Source organism: Pongo pygmaeus, chromosome 5, assembly GCF_028885625.2.
Source record: "Pongo pygmaeus isolate AG05252 chromosome 5, NHGRI_mPonPyg2-v2.0_pri, whole genome shotgun sequence".
NCBI lineage: Eukaryota > Metazoa > Chordata > Mammalia > Primates > Hominidae > Pongo > Pongo pygmaeus.
Window position 1 is genome coordinate 12,946,571 of NC_072378.2, and position 16,493 is coordinate 12,963,063.

At 41.6% G+C, this 16,493-nt stretch overlaps 1 protein-coding gene across 6 annotated transcripts in view; it reads left to right on the top strand.

The window, feature by feature from the left end:
• Window positions 1-16,493, top strand: part of PHACTR1 (phosphatase and actin regulator 1) — a 574,022-nt gene that overhangs the window by 302,031 nt on the left and 255,498 nt on the right. The window lies entirely within an intron of this gene.

The window sequence follows — 16,493 nt, forward strand, 5'->3', positions numbered from 1 at the left end:
GGTTTTGAAACAGTTAAAAGAGCAAGTCTGGGATTTTCATTTGGGAAGCCGAGGCTTAGGGGATTTGTCGGTGGCAAAAGCGCTGACTCCTGCTTTTTCCTTCCATGGGCTTCTTAACTGTTGCCCCGTCCTGGTATTATGATGGGATACAGGGTTTGCTGGACTGCGTTATGGATATGGGCTTCCTTCGGGTGGCATCAGTTTGGAGAGGCGGTTTGGCGGCGGCGCCCAGAGCCCTAGAGACTTGTGGAGTTGTTGAATGACGCCTGTTTAGAGTAAAACATGGCTGTGATTTTTGGAGTGCGGCTGCTGGTCCCTGCTGGAATGATGCCCAAAGGCCAAAATGTGGAGAGGTGGGGGAGGGGGCGCGCAGCGGCATCTTCCAGGTGAGCCTGGGCGTGTGCGAGCCAGAGTTCCCGCAATCCAATCTGAAGCAGAGCAGTGAAGGGGTGCCGGGCTGCCAGCGACTCTGGACAGGAGGAGCCCAGAGCGAGGGACCGCCGGCGCGGATCAGGCAGAAGCCTCTGCAGCTGTGGACGCCCCTGTGTGGCTGTGCATTCGCGCGAGCCTCCAGGCGGTTCCCGAGCAGCTCACCGAACAGGCTCTGCAGGGCCGCTGGAGGTCATGGAAAAGTTTTAGGCAGCAGATTTTACATTGAAAGCCTTAGCTACTGGCCGGCCTGAAGCTCATCTCCATGCCTGACACGCACACCTGCTTGGGCAGGCAGATTTTCCTATCAGCTAGTCAGGTTTTGCTGTTCCTTTTGGAAGAACAAACATTACTTAGGATCCCTCCCGTTCTTAGTCGGCCTCTGAAGTGCAGAGTAATGAAATGACTCTGGCTTGGCTAATGTCTTTTCAAAATTAGAGTCCTGCTAGCGTCATTATCGTTTTCTTTGATTAAACTGCAAGAGAGGCTGTGCAGGACAACACCAGGCATCCAAGAGGAAAACTGGGACGGCACTGGAGGAAGGCGCACACACAAAACACATGAACGCCCCTGCTGTTAGGTGTAGGGGGGATATACGTTTCTGAGAAGCACACACTGACTGACATGTGTTGGTTACTACATCAGCTGATAACATCGAGACCTGTGGAATACAAATGGATTAATCAGATGACCCAAAGCCAGAGCTTTCCCATGTAACGCAACAGAGCTTGAGACGCAGGCTAAAATGGTTATTAAATGTCAGTTGCTCTCTTGACTGAATTGCTGCCCAGATGGGCTGCTTCCACAACACTGGGAGTTTATTTAAATTAGTGTCTGTAAATGCTGCTACAGTAAGGAAAGGTATATGTCCATACTCAAGGATGTGTGTTTACAAATGTCATTATGAGTGCTGTCACTGGTAAATGCGGTATACCCTGTCAATGGAGACAGGTACATATTTTAACCTACAGCACGTAGTTCTTCTTGAAACGTGCGTCATCTCCACAGCCTCACATACTTCCAAGGAGCTATGTATGGATGCTCACATATCACCTGATAGGATTATTTACCCTCAAAGGATTCTTAAATAGGGGAGACCGAATGTTATAGTGCCTAATTTTTGCCTAATTTTGTGCTGCTAATCCTGCCAATCTATTGTGTGGTGCACTCATTTAATCACCAAAATGGAACGAGGTCAGGAGTTTAACCCTTCTTCTTTTACTGCCAGAAACCAAAGCAGCACTGCCCACTGTGGAAGTTCCAATAAAATTTCACTTTGGGCAAGATTGCCCTCCCATGATAGTCTGTAGGGAGTGGATGTTCTTTTAGATAAATTCTCTGGAAGCGATTTGCAATTTGAGTCATATTTTCTACATACCAGGAGCACCAGCTATTTTAAAACATTTGTATGCTCAAGATCATAATGAGCCAAACAGATTTCCCCAATGTCCTGTTTGGTCAGGCTCTATAGAGGAAGGTGCTTCTTAAGGTGGGGCACACCTGTATTATGTTCAGTACCATAAGTGTGCCTGGTTCCTCATTCATCACTGAAGAGGCCACTTGGTGGCACCCACAGAAAATTCTGATACAGCTTGAAAGACCTTCTAGAAATTTTACACAGATTAAATTTTACAAAGGTATTGTTCACTGAGTTTCTTTCACACTTAATTTCTTTGCATATGAAATAGTTATTTAAAGCATATTTTAATAACTTGCAGTTTCAAGACAATCTATAACTAAAGAATAAACTTTAAAGGATAAAATATTTCTGGTTATTGAGAGGTACGTAAAAGGTGAAATTACATTTTAGCAATTATCTTTTTACTCAAGAGTTTTTTTTTTCCTGGTATCTACTAACTAGTATTAAAGATGTTTTGCTAAACTTATTTTAAGTAATTCTCTATTGTTAAGAAACCATAGAACACAATTCACCATTAATGGCCAAAGACAGTTTTTGTTTCCTTCCATCTTTGCTGTTTTGGTTCAATACTAAAGCTATTTTCAGGTGAGGAAACAAGCTTACATAGGAAAGCCACAGAGTAAATACAGGGGAAAACAAAGACTCACACCCTCATCTATTTCACTTTAAAACCAAGATGCGGCTGGGCGCAGTGGCTCACGCCTGTAATCCCAGCACTTTGGGAGGCCAAAGCCTGTGGATCACTTGAGGTCAAGAGTTTGAGACCAGCATGGCCAACAGGGTGAAACCCTGTCTCTACTACAAATACAAAAATTAGCCAGCATGGTGGCACATACCTGTAATCCCAGCTACTGGGGAGGCTGAGGCAGGAGAATTGCTTGAACCCCAGGAGGCGGAGGTTGTAGTGAGCCAAGATCACGCCATTGTACTCCAGCCTGGGTGAAGAAGTGAGACTCTGTCTCAAAAAAAAAAAAAAAAAAAAAAAAAGCAACAACCACCACCAAGACGCTTTCCACTATACCATCAAGTTGATTTTTTTTAATGGCCATTTATCTCTGCCACCTACACTGAATGTGGAACATTAGGTATTGTGGTGTCTGTTTATATCTGTGTGCGTGTGTGATGTATACATGTGCAGTCTCAATAAGCTAGGTTTATTATGGTAAAGAATGAGAAGGAATTGCAGAATTTTCTGCTGCATTTAATTTTTTTTTCCCTCCTTACCTACTTGATAGAGAGGCTGACTTTAGTGGGGATAGAGGGAGAGTAATTTACAACCAGGTAGATTAGAAGTTATGGACATCGTAAAGCCATAAGAAACACAGCTAAGTCATCGCTGAACTTATATTAGAAGTTAATAGGAGAATATGATTTAATTTACAAACAGTTAAAAATCAAATTTAGAGAAAATCTATTCTAGAAAGTGAAGTATTTTCTATATTTAATTTCAAACATTTCTATTTTCATTTGAACTCCTTTTGAGTCCATTAATAGTGAAGAATAATTTTAGGAATTATAATATATTTAATAATTATGTATTAAGATGTAATTTCAATATAAATAAAATATTTTAACAGTTTTTAAAAATATCTTGAAGCCTCTCAGTCTTATTTTATAGTGACACTTAAAAAGTAATAAAATGATGGATTTAGAAACAAGATGTATTGATTGCAACTGCTACTCAGTGCCTTTTACATGTAATTAATCAGTAGATCACAGTTGTCTTCATTTTACTGTATATGATTCCTATTTTTTAAACATTTATATAGAAATTTACTAATCCATGGACTTGCTAGATGTTTTCCCAAGTTTTGTTTTAGGGATTAGAAATATTTAGCATATTTTCTAATGGATTCCAATGTGAACTTTAGGAATAACGATTTGTCATACTAATTCTCTGCTGTACTGACGATAGAGTTCATCCATCGAGACAGCCTTTTAGGAGAGAATGCCCTGTGAGTTTCTGTGGATCACATCCCTCATTTTGCAGGTGAGAAAATGAAGATGCATAAGGATTAAGCGAGCAGTCTACTGAGGTCAAACCACCATTTGGTGTCAGGGCTGCTAACAGAACCTGTCCTTGAAGAGGGAAGCAGTTTTCACTTGGGGTTCAGAGCTGGATTCTGGAAACGTACTGCCTGTTTTCAGTGTCTCCTCTGCTTGCTGACTGGGTGATTTGGGATTACTATATTAGTTGTGAGGATTAAACGAGATATTTGGTACAAAGCATTTAGCATGGTGCCTTGCAAGAGAAAGTGCTTGAGAAATATTAGCTGCGATTGCTAGCGTTTGTATTGTTACCCCCCAAGTCCAATTTTGCCTTGGGCATTTCCCCCTGCTATACTGTGCTGCTCTGCCTCTTCTGTAATTAAACTTCCTTGGATTGAGTCCAAGATGAGAGCACCCACTCCTTCTCTATATTTAAACATATATTTCTAACAAGACAAATAAGGTAAGGGTCAGACTGAGGACAGAGTGGTAGGTTCCACCTCGGGCAAGAGAAGGAAGGTCAGGAAAAGCCTTTCAGTTTCAGAAGCAGTTCAGATTGCATCCACTTCCACAGGAATTCAGATTGCAAGTACCAAAGATGGCACAGGGTTTTTAAGCAGAGGCGATGTGACCAACTCATCTATCTGTTTGTTTGTTTATTTATTTATTTGAGATAGGGCCTCACTCTGTTGCCCAGGTTGGCGTGCAGAGGCAAAATCATGGTTCAGGCTATCTTCCCACCTGGTAGCTGGGACTACAGGCATGTACCATCACATCTAGCTAATTTGTGTGTGTGTGTGTGTATATATATATATATATTTTTTCTTTTTGTAGAGACAGGATTTCCCCCACATTGCCCAGGCTGATCTTGAACTCCTGGGCTCAAGCAGTCCACCCACCTCAGCCTCCCAAAGTGCTGGGATTACAAGCGTGAGCCGCAGTGCCTGGCCCAAGATGCCCTTTAAAAAAAGTTTATTATGAAAAATTGTACACATATGCAAAAGTAGACATAATAGGATAATTAATCCCCATAGACATATCACTCAGATTTCCCTACTCTTGTATTATGTTACAGCAAAATTGAGTGAGTTTTTACAATGCTGTTGCTGTTAGTGCCTAGGCAAGGACCAGACAAGACAAGGACCCAGGTCCATGCTGCTCATAGCTCAACAAAGGATGTTTCAAGACCTTGAGCAGCCAAAGACCAAGATTCTGCAATATTTGTTTCAGGCTCAGAGTGTGTCCAATAATACACTTTCAATCACCAGCAATTCAAAGTCAGCTTGTCTTATTTTTAACATAACTTTGAGCTCATATATAATTGTACTAATAATTTCCCCTCTGTTCTAATATTGCTCTGACACTTTACAGACATCTGTAAATAGTCACTTAGTTTAGGAGAAGACATATTTAAACAATTTGTGAAATCTATAGCTTGAAATATCCTAATTTGTCTAAAGGAGATAAAAACACTCACATTGAAAATGGTAATAGATAAAATATATCCATAAAACTTTAATGGGGGTGGGTGGAAAGGATCAGTACTTGTTTCCTAGCCCTAAACTTCAGTTTCTTTGGTTCACTAACTTATATATGAATGGTGAGAACTTTTTGGACTTGACTAGGCTTTGGGGCCTTCTAGAAGTGTCTAAAAGCCTGAAGGGTGGTGGTCCATTGAGCCAGTTAGGAGCCACCATTGATGATGTTCAATGTGGTACTGCCGGTGGACAGGCTACCTGTGCCGGGGGACAGCTGAGCTGAAAGCCAAGAGATAAAGGTGAGTTTGTTGAAGGCCAGGTAGCCAGAGAGAGGGACAGAGGTGACCTTACTTCACCCCACAGGTTGTAAGGGAGAAAAGGTAAGTCCAAGGAGGCAAAAGTTGCAATAGAACCAGGAACTAAACAAGAATCCAGTTGTTGGTTTGGAAAAGAAGAAATGAATTATAGAGATTTTCAGCCCAGGGAAAAAAATCAGCCAGAAGGTTAGCAGTACACCATTCAAGAGAAGTCATATGATGATTGTTTTTAGTGTTGTATTGTTTTTATACCCAATGCCAGAGGAAGGATAGAACATGGTCATTTGTTTATTCATGTATCAAGCATTGATGCCTACAGTGAACTTACGTGTGAGTAGAGAGGTAAAGAATGAGTTTCTGCCCTGAGAGAAACAGTCCAGCGAGGGACGTTGCTGTGACAGGTAGACTCAGGATGTCATGGACGTGTAGGTAGGGAACCCATCTCCTCCCTGGGGGAGAAGGCCAGCAGGTCATGTAGGAGAAGATGGTACTTGGGCTGAATTGAGTGGGATGAATAGGGTTGGGCTGGCAGATACCTGAAGGAAAGAGTCACTGGAAGCAGGACAAAGAGCAAGGGTAGAGAAAGGTCAAGAGGCCAGAGGAGGGCATTGAATGCTGCTTTTCCAGTGAGGGTCTGTCCTATCTCCTCATGACTGCTATGTTTCTAGTGCTGAGAACAGTGCACAGGTATTATCCACTAAAGATATGTTCAATACATGAATGTACATGTTCGTTTATTATGGATCTAGTCGATGAATGTGTGTCCCTTTATTACAGTGGCTGTAAGGACAGTGGTGTGATGTGGCTGGGGGATGGTGAGAAGGGCGCCTGGGGAAATGGACAGAGGCCACATACCAAGGGCCTGGGATACCACACTAAGGAGCTGGGACTTGCTCCATGACGGGTTGTAGTATTCCCTGGAGGATTTTTTAAAAAGCATTTTTATTGAGATATAATTCATGCACCATAGAGTTCACTAATTAAAGGTATGTAATTTAATAGCGTTTAAGTCATAGAATTGTCATCCATCACCACAATCAATTTTAGAACATTTTCATTACACCTAAAAAGCAACTGTTCCCCTTAACCTATCCATTCATTATTCCATTCCCTACACCCCATCCCCAAATCCCAGGCAGCCACTAATCTATAGGTTTCCCTATTCTGGACATTTCACATAAATGGAACCATGTAATATATGGTACCTTATATATGGTAGCCATGCAATATATGGCTTCTTTCACTTAGCACAGTGTTTTCAAAATGTATTCATGCTGTAGCATGTATCAGAATTTCATTGCTTTTTATGGCTGAATAATATTTCATTGTATGGATATATCACATTTATTCACCCATTCTGTTGATAGACATTTGGGTTGTTTCCACTCTTTGGCTTTGCTGAATATGCCACTATAAACATTCATGCGCGAGCTTTAGCATGGACACAGGTTTTCATCTCTCTTATGTATGTACCTGGGAGTGGAATTGCTAGATCACATTGTAACCCCATGTTTAACCATTTGAGGGTCTGCCAGACTCTTTTCCAAACTGGCTGCCCCATTTTATATCCCCCCAGCAATGAATAGTATATAAAAGTTCAGTTTCTCTACAATTTTCCCGACACTTGTTACTATCTCTTATGGATGATAGCCACCCTGCAGGACTTTTAAGAAAGAAAGTCAGAAGGTTCTAACTGAGTTGGTTGTCAAGAAAAAGAGTTAATTCAGTCCACTTAAGAAAACTAGTGAGTTTAGACACCTTACATAAATGTATTTATATTACACTTTATAGCTTGTGTATCTTATTTCCTTGCGGTCATCAGAACCACCTTTTACAGTTGGAATTACTCTTGTGACCATTTAAGAGAAGAGGGTCAGAGAGTCAGAGTAGCTCATGGCTTCCTAAATGTCACCTGCCCATGCTGCTGCAGCTGAGCTGTCTCTCCGGCTCTGGCTCCCACCTTCGGGCCATCAAGCCACTTTCACCTGCCTGGAGATTCACACTTTACTGAACCTCTAAGGAGGAACTGTTTATTTTGGCCAATGAAGTTTAACTTCTTAAAGCAATTAATTAAATGTGAATATGATCATTCAGGGAAATTTGGGCAAAGATGAACACCCAAAGCAAACCGTCAATTCATTGAAAAGTTGAAGTGGAAATTATCTGATGAAGAGGGTGTTTGGTTAGAATGAGGAGGCCAAGGAGACCTCCAATGCCTCTACCTGCTTTTGAGTTTCTTCCACCTGTTAAATGAATTTACTTCCATTCCGCTGGAGGTGATAAAACCTATCTAGATCAGGGGTTAGTAAACTATGGCCCATGGGCCCTCTGCCTATGTTTGTAGGTTGAGAATGTTGTTTGTGATTTTAAATGGCTGGAGAAAAATCAAAAGAAGAATAATAATTCATGACACAAGATATTTATATGAAATTCAGCTTTTAGTGTCCGTAAATACAGCCTTATTGGGAAACAACCATGCACAATTGTTTGCACACTGTCTATGGCAACTTTCAAGTTACAACTGCAGACTTAAGTTGTCACAGAGACTCTCAAAGCTTAAGATATTTATTCTCTGGCCTTAAAACAAAACAAAACAAAAGAACTTTGCCAACTCCTGGTGACATCAAAGTTGCTGTAAATAGAAAGTTTCTCTCCTGGCTGGGTGCGGTGGCTCACACCTGTAATCTAGCACCTTGGGAGGCTGAGTTAGGTGGATCGCTTGAGCCCAGGAGTTCGAGACCAGCCTGGGCAACGTGGCAAAACCCTGTCTCTACAAAAAATACTAAAATTAGCCAGGCGTGGTGGTGCATGCCTGTAATCCCAGCTACTTGGGTGACTGAGGTGGGAGGATCACCTGAGCCCAGGAGGCAAGAGTTGCAGTGAGCTGAGATCACACCACTGCACTCCAGGCTGGGCCATAGAGGGAGATTCTGTCTCAATAATAATAATAATAATAATAATAATAATATAAACAAAGTACCACTCCTGACCATTTTAGCATCATAGTCTGATTTTAGAATTGAAAAGGACCCTGTAGATTATCCAGTGTCCAATTACATATCTGTGTCGTTCACCTGAATTGCAGCGTTGGTCTTTTCAAAAGCTATTTGATATTGTGGTGTACTCAGAGGCACAGGTTTAAAATTATAATCAGCCTACAAAGAAATAACTGATCTGAATTCAGTTTGTGGAGTATCTTTAGTGTTCCCACTCCCAGCCTGACCTTTATGTGTGCTTCAGGCTGGCACATGTTACAAAGAGGGATGGGTTTTCTAATCCCCACCTAAGAGTTAACCATCTTGACTCTGTTATTGTTTCAGTGTGAACTTTAGAACAATTGCCTCTGCTATTTTGGCACATGGAGATTTGCCTCCACAGTAATTATTCTGCAACCCACAAAAGTAATTATAAAATCAAATAATTATCTTCTAAACAAGCTGTAACCTCAGCAGAGGCTCTTGGGGGGAAAAAGTTCCCGTTCTTTCGTTCTCATTTTTAGGGCTGTAACATTCTGCTTCCCTTGTCCCCTTACCTCAGTTCTGAGGTTACTTCAAGTACAATAGCAATCTGTAGTGAAGCACCATCTTCTTTTGATGCAGTCTCCTCGAAACAGTAGCACTGCTCCATGTCTATGAGTGGAAGGAGTGAGGAACAAGTAACAGAAGGGGAAAGCAAAAGTGAATGGAATTCTTCTGGCCACAGAAAGTAAAAGAAAAACATGGGGCCGGGCATGATGGCTCATGCCTGTAATCCCAGCACTTTGAGAGGCTGAGGCGGGCAGATTACTTGAGGCCAGGAGTCGAGACCAGCCTGGCCAAGATGGCAAAACCCTGTCTCTACTAAAAATACAAAAATTAGCTGGGTGTGGTGGCACTTGCCTATGATTCCAGCTACTTGGGAGGCTGAGGCTGGAGAATCACTTGAACCCCGGAGGCAGAGGTTGGAGTGAGCTGAGATCAAGCCACTGCACTCCAGCCTGGGTGACAGAGCGAGACTCTGTCTCAAAGAAAAAAAATGGGAATAACAGCCTACCAGACTCAATTGCATATTAGTTTGAATTATTGAGAGATGCATTACAGGGAGATGTTGCTGATTCTGAAGGGTTCTCAGTAAGATTTGGCACCAGTATGTCCTCGCACAACTTGAAGGCTGAAATCTGCCGCACAATTAGGGACCATCCCTCTCTGACAGGCTAGGCATCTACCAGAATTAGGTTCTTTCTTGAAAGACTTGAAGTCTGCTTATGGGCAACTGTTTGTCTGACATATCCAGTGGAAACTATAGATTGTGTTTATTTATGTTTGGAAACTGTCACCGGTCTGATGAGCTGACCCAATCCACATGATGAGAGGATGTGTAGAGAAGCAGATCTTGGCCGCAGGGACATTGCTGATCTGCTACATTTTCAAGAATCACATCTGCAAATTTCAGTAACTCACTGATTTATGCATCCCTTTACCATCCCCCTGAAAAGTCAAACAGGCCACCAGACAGGAGCTCATCATCCTCAAAATGAACATACAGTGAACCTTTTTTGCCTGCCCAAAGCCTTAATGTGCTCATATCCAGAACAAATAGTATGTGGCTGTTTTCTACTAGTCATGATATGAATTATTCATGCACTATTAAGCAGCCTGTGGTCGGAACACCACTACCCAAAGTAAAACTGAATACGAAAGAAGAGGCTTTAATATCTGCAGCTGAAAATGCCCTTTGCCGTGGGAGTAGAAATGATGGGCTACTGGACCCCTCCCATCCTTGTCCCAGGTCTTTGAGGTTGAATCTGTGAATATCAATGCAGATTCCTGTGGTAAGACACTAGAAATGGCTTGGAATACCTGAAAAGTGTAGTAGTCATTGGGCTGCATGCCTAGGTTAATTATTTTAGTTTTTCTAGAGGGCAAAAGAAGGAGAACTTATACAAAAAGGAGTATCAGGCCAGGCCCAAGCTGGTAGACTGCTTGAGCCCAGGAGTTCAAGACGAGCCTGGGCAACATAGCGAAACCCCATCACTACAAAAAATACAAAAATTAGCCGGGCATGGTGGTGCGTGCCTATAGTCCCAGCTGCTTGGGAGGCTGAGGTAGGAGGATTGCTTGAGCTGGGGAGGTTGAGGCTGCAGTGAGCCAAGATTGTGCCACTACACTCTAGCCTGGGTGACAGAGCAACACTGCATCTCAAAAACAAAACAAAACAAAAAGCAAAAAAGAGTATCTATAGTCAAGAAATAAAAAGTAAAGAAACGTATAATAGAAGAGTTATTCTTTGGAAAAAGAAAACTTCACAAGCATCTTGGAAGACGCCCATATACAAACCAGATAAAAGGGAGATTGCTCTGGTTTAGGCCAGATTGGTGGGCCTGCCCTAACATAGTGCCACAGAGTCCTGGAATTTTTCAGAACTATAGTTTAAAAGTTGTTCCCTGCTGTCCTCCATTTAGATGAGATACACTGTATTGTAGGGTGACACTTGCATCTCTAGAATATAAGTATCACCTCATAACAGTGGACATTATATCCCAAATTTAATTCTAGGAAGACGACATCTAATAGAATAACCTGTGATGTAAGTCAGGTATAACCAGATAAGTCATATGTTATTCATGTGTGTGCGTGTGTGTGTGTGTGTGTGTGTCTGTGTGTATGGGTGTGTATGGAATGTCCTAGGGCAGAGTTAGTTTTGGAAACATGTATGTATTGGCTAAAGAATTACATTACGTCATATAGAAATTGGTAGGAATATAACATTTTTAGATTCAAATTATTTCCAGAAGAATGTTTAATCTCATGCCAACATGAATAATCACCTCTTTAAAAAAAGCAACTGCTCAGAATGAAGTTGGAGCAGTTGTATAGTCCCTGTGCTCTCCTCTTAACATTGTTGATGGTTCCAAAATGCACCACTGGTTTTATAAACAAGAGTTGAGGACCAGACAGGAATGACATTTCGCTTTTAAGCCATAATTATGACAGATGGGTCAGTGTGCATTGCTAACTCCAAATACATAATTAGCCATAATAAAATGGTACAAATTTACTTTGAAAATATCAGAGCCTAAATCGCAGTCAGATTTAACTGGGAGAATTTCCACCATGATTTTAGAAGGCAAGTATGGCTTATTTTTATTGCAGAAATCTAAGAGTGCAATTCCTGGCAGTGTTTACCAGAGAGAAGGAATTAGCAGCCTCTGGGGAGGGTTAGGAAAACAGAGCGCCCCTGGGAATCAGGCTCTTAAGTTTCAGTTCCAGTAGCCTCCAAACCAACTGGGCTCAGACAGGTCATTCAGTCTCCCTGAATTTTAAAATTCTGTGATATTTTAAAATTCTCTGTTTTCCTTCTTGCAAACGGGGCCCAGGTACAGGAGGGTCAAGCTTTTTTTCCAGAGGGTCTTGAAAATATGTAGGAGGTATCTGGAGACTTTTCACAAACAAAAAACACAGGGAGTCTTGTGCTTTTATATCCATAGTGCTGGCTTGTAGAGAGGGAGGAAGGAGATGGATGTCTCTTTTCTTCGCATCTTCTCTCTGTTCATGGTGGTGGTGGGTGGGAGAATGGAGGGCCAAACAGGCGTGTGTGTGTGATCACAGGGCGGGAGGATGATAGTCCTTTCATCTCAAGGTGAAAGCGCAGAGGGAGCCTCAGAGCTAGAGGAACAGATGGCAGCGTTGTTGCTGCTACATTGCTTCTGGCTGTGCATGTCCTCACCCCGTGCCCAGCCAAGCCTCTTCAGATTGTGCAGGTCACAGAGTAATGGCCAACTCTAAAGATCAATGTCCTGAAGGCTGCTCTAGACACCAGAGTACCTTGCTGATGGCCAGTCCCCTGTCAAACAAACAAACAAACAAAAAAAACCCAAAATAACAAGTCTGCACGGTCTTAAGCAAAGGTGGTTGGGCTGAGGTCTTCTAGGAAGTACAGATCCTCTTCAGAATTCAGTCCTCTGCAGTACAGCTAAATCCATAGATATCACAGAATTTTAAAAATGAACAACTGGGTCTATGACTTAGGGATATAAGGGATTAGAGAGGATTAGGGACTGGTTGGGAAGTGGGTGGGGAGAAACAGGGTACCGAGTACCTGCTCCTTTGGTCTCTTGCAAATGCTCTCTTACTTTGCTTGCTTAAGGATATTCAGAGTCACTATTTGTCGGGGTTTTTTCTTTCTTCGTCCTGCAAAAGTTTAAATTAGCCTTATTGCTTGGGAGAAAATAATAATTTTCTGTCTAGTGTTTAAATATATTGAGGTCAGTACTGTTGTATCCAGTCCAAGGTGATAAGGCAGAAAAGACAAGTTCCTTCATTTGTCTTTTATGCCAACGGGAAGTGTGGTCTGGCTAGTCCTCGGGTCCATGTTACTGCAACAGAAACCAGCAGAAGCAGTGCTCTTCCTACCAACACTTCTGAAGTTAAGGGGGCTATGTTATGCTTCTTTGCTATTTAGTGTCCCAGAGCAGCTCTGATTACACTGTGAGAATCTATAATTCAAGTTCTATGGTTCAATGTTGAGGTTTTTGCCAACTTCAATGAGATGTTTTTCAAAATGTGTTCCACCTAACACTTGCTGCACGGGATGGTAACAATAATATGTGGAAATTTTTTTTTTTTTTTTTTTTTTTTTGAGACCGAGTCTCACTCTGCCACCCAGGCTGGAGTGCAGTGGTGCAATCTAGGCTCCCTGCAACCTCCGCCTCCTGGGTTCAAACGATTCTCCTTCCTCAGTCTCCCAAGCACCTGGGATTACAGGTGCCTGCCACCACACCCAGCTAATTTTTTGTATTTTTAATAGAGACGGGGTTTCGCCATGTTGGCCAGGCTGGTCTCGAACTCCTGACCTCAGGTGATCCACCCGTCTCGGCGTCCCAAAGTGCTGGGATTACAGGTGTGAGCCACCACACCCGGCCTGATATATGGAAAATTTCAAGATCACACTAGGGTGGAAAACTGAGTGGAACAAAGTTAAGCAGATGTTTTTATCTCAGAGCCCCTGGTGTGAAAATGTGCATTGTACATCTCTAAGAACAGGGTATAGATGCTTCTTTACCCAAATGCATTTTATCACACATATGTCTTGTTTTTTGTTTGTTTGTTTTGCAGAGTGCCACAGGTGACTAATGTCCTAGAGGAAAATTAATGTGCTGCGTTAGAATCTTCCAATAGAAAGTACTGTATTGATTGACTACATTCCCACTTGTGAGAGATAAAGAAACACACACAACGCTGAGATTCCTTTGTGATTTGTTCTTTTCTACCAGAAGCTATTAGCTTGAAACTATAGCATAGTAATTGAGAAGAAATGTTTCCACTGATGCTGGACATACTTATTCAGTGATTTTTAGTTAACAGAGATATACATGCAAATTAAATTATTATATCAATCATACTTTTGCTTCAATCAATCCAGGAATCAGGAGCTTCCTCTTTTCCATAGCAGGCAGTATGACAGAATGATAGGGCAGGGTTGATGCTTCTGGAGACCTTGTGATTGCAATGCGTGAAATATTTCGGGTCAGGGTTTTTCAGGCTGAGGACTGTTGACATTTTATGCTGGATAATTCTTTACTATTGGGGAGTGTCAGGTGCGTCCTATGCATCGTAGGATGTTTAGCAGCATCCCCGGACTCTACCCACTAGATGCCAGTAGCACCCACCTCCCATTTGTGGCAACCATAAGTATCTCTAGACCTTGCCAAATGTCACCTTGGAGACAAGATTGCTCCTGAGTTGAGAGCCACTGAATAAGGAGCAAGGTGGGTACTGCTGACCACGAGTGAGTTCACCAAAGCAAGAGATCAGTGTGGACTAGTGCCTAGGAGGAGGCTTTGTGTGAAGAGGCTGGTTTGGATTAGCAGGATGAGGAAGGGAGAAATGCTAAGTGGGGGGAATAACATGAACACTGGCAGAGGGAAGGAAGGAAGAGTAAGTGTACTGGCTTTTTGGATATTAGCAGTAATAACATTGCTTATTCACTTATTATATGCCAATTATGAGAATTAATCTAATCTTCCCGGGATAGATACTATTTATCTCAATTTGGTAGAAAAGGAAAATGAGGCTCAGTGGAACTAGAGAGTATGCCTGAGTCTCACTGGTAGTAAGTGTTGGGATTAGAGTTTGAAACCAGGTTTCTTTTAATTACAAGATTGTATTAAAATGATATGAATTTGAAAGAACATCAGGTAAAATTAAAGAATGTTAAATTACAGACATGTCTGGACTTCAGGGGATGCGCTGCATAAAGTAATGGCAGAGTCTTCAGCAGAGGAATGGTTTGGTGAAAAGGGCATATTGGATTCATCTCACAGCATCAACAGTGCAGAAGGGATGGGGAATTGATTGGAAGTGGGCTGAGATGATGTGGGGCTGAGCAAGCTATAGTACAGGTGTGGAGGAGTGGGGCTTGGCATGGCTAGTGACGGCAGAATTTAATGGGCTTCACTCATATAGTATTGCCATCATTCAGCAGGCAAAATACAAAGAAAAGGTAATTACTAGCTCTCAAGATGGCTACAAAAACAGATGGAGGAGCATACTGAAATGAAATGAAGCTACATAGCTAGGAGTACAGTGTTGAATTGACATTACGTATTATTGAAGAGTTTCAACAGGTGTTGGCAAACTTTTTCTGTAAAGGTCAGATAGTAAATATTTTAGGCTTTCACCATATGATCTCTGTTGCAATGACTCTACTCTGCTGTTCTAGTGCAAATGCAGTGAGAAGCAGTGCATATGTAAATAAGAATGGCTGTGTTCCAATAAAACTTTATTTATAAGGAGAGGCAGCAGGCCAGATTTGAACTGAAGGTCACTATCAAGTGTGACAGACAGAACAGGCACAGACCCCAGATGTGCCACTTGCTAGTTGTGTGACCTTCTCAGACTAAGCCTCAGTTTCTGCGTCTGTAAAATGGTGAATCTGATAGCGTCCACATTTAGAGTTGGTGGTAGGATTAAGTGAGATAATGTGAAGTGCTTGGCACTGACCCTAGCATATAGTAAGTGCTGAATAAATGCTGGCTTTTATTGTTATTGTGGTTACAAGTATTATTTTTATACTCCTGGCCTTTTTTCCTTCTTCATTTTCATTGTATTAAATGAATTCACACTGAATTCATGCTTGTGAGTGCAACAGACATTTTGTTTGCACTTGTTATCTCTAGATTTCTTGAGTTTGAAGAATAATATGGAAAATATCTGTAGTTCCTACCAATAGGATTGTTATATAATTCATGTGAAGAAACTTACACAGAGTTTCCTGTCACTTAGCACTCAATATATTATAGCTAATGGGGAGGAAGAGAAGACGTTGAAAAATAAAGTATTAAAATGCAGAACATAAAAAAATTAATTACTTAGAAATCTTGTGGAATTTCAATTAAATAGGAAATCTGATGGGGGAGATTTTAGCATTCAGTGTACATAAACCGTTTAGTTTTTCATGTTTGGAATCAATTAATTGCTTGGCTTTGTTAATTAGGGATTCCCTGAAGTAGAATCCATTGCTCATAAACTAGGAATGTTAAAGCCAGTCAAGGCATTTGCTTTTCAAAATGATCTGTTTGTATTATAGCCGAAACAAGATAAATCACACATGTGAAACAGCTGTCTCTTGGTAGTGAAGAATAGTTTCTGTTCTACACCTTGAGAATACTCATTACAAACACTCATTCATGTGCTGAGACAATGATCATTCAGTAATGTATAGAAGAGGTGAAAGCAGAACTCACTCAACTAGGTCTAGTTTCCTTAGGATCATGTGTTCGGAGGATACAGAAAGCAGGATTTATTAGCCTGAGCACTATTGACATTTTGGGCCAGATCATTCTTTATTATGGAAGACTGTCTGGTGCATTGCAGGATGTTC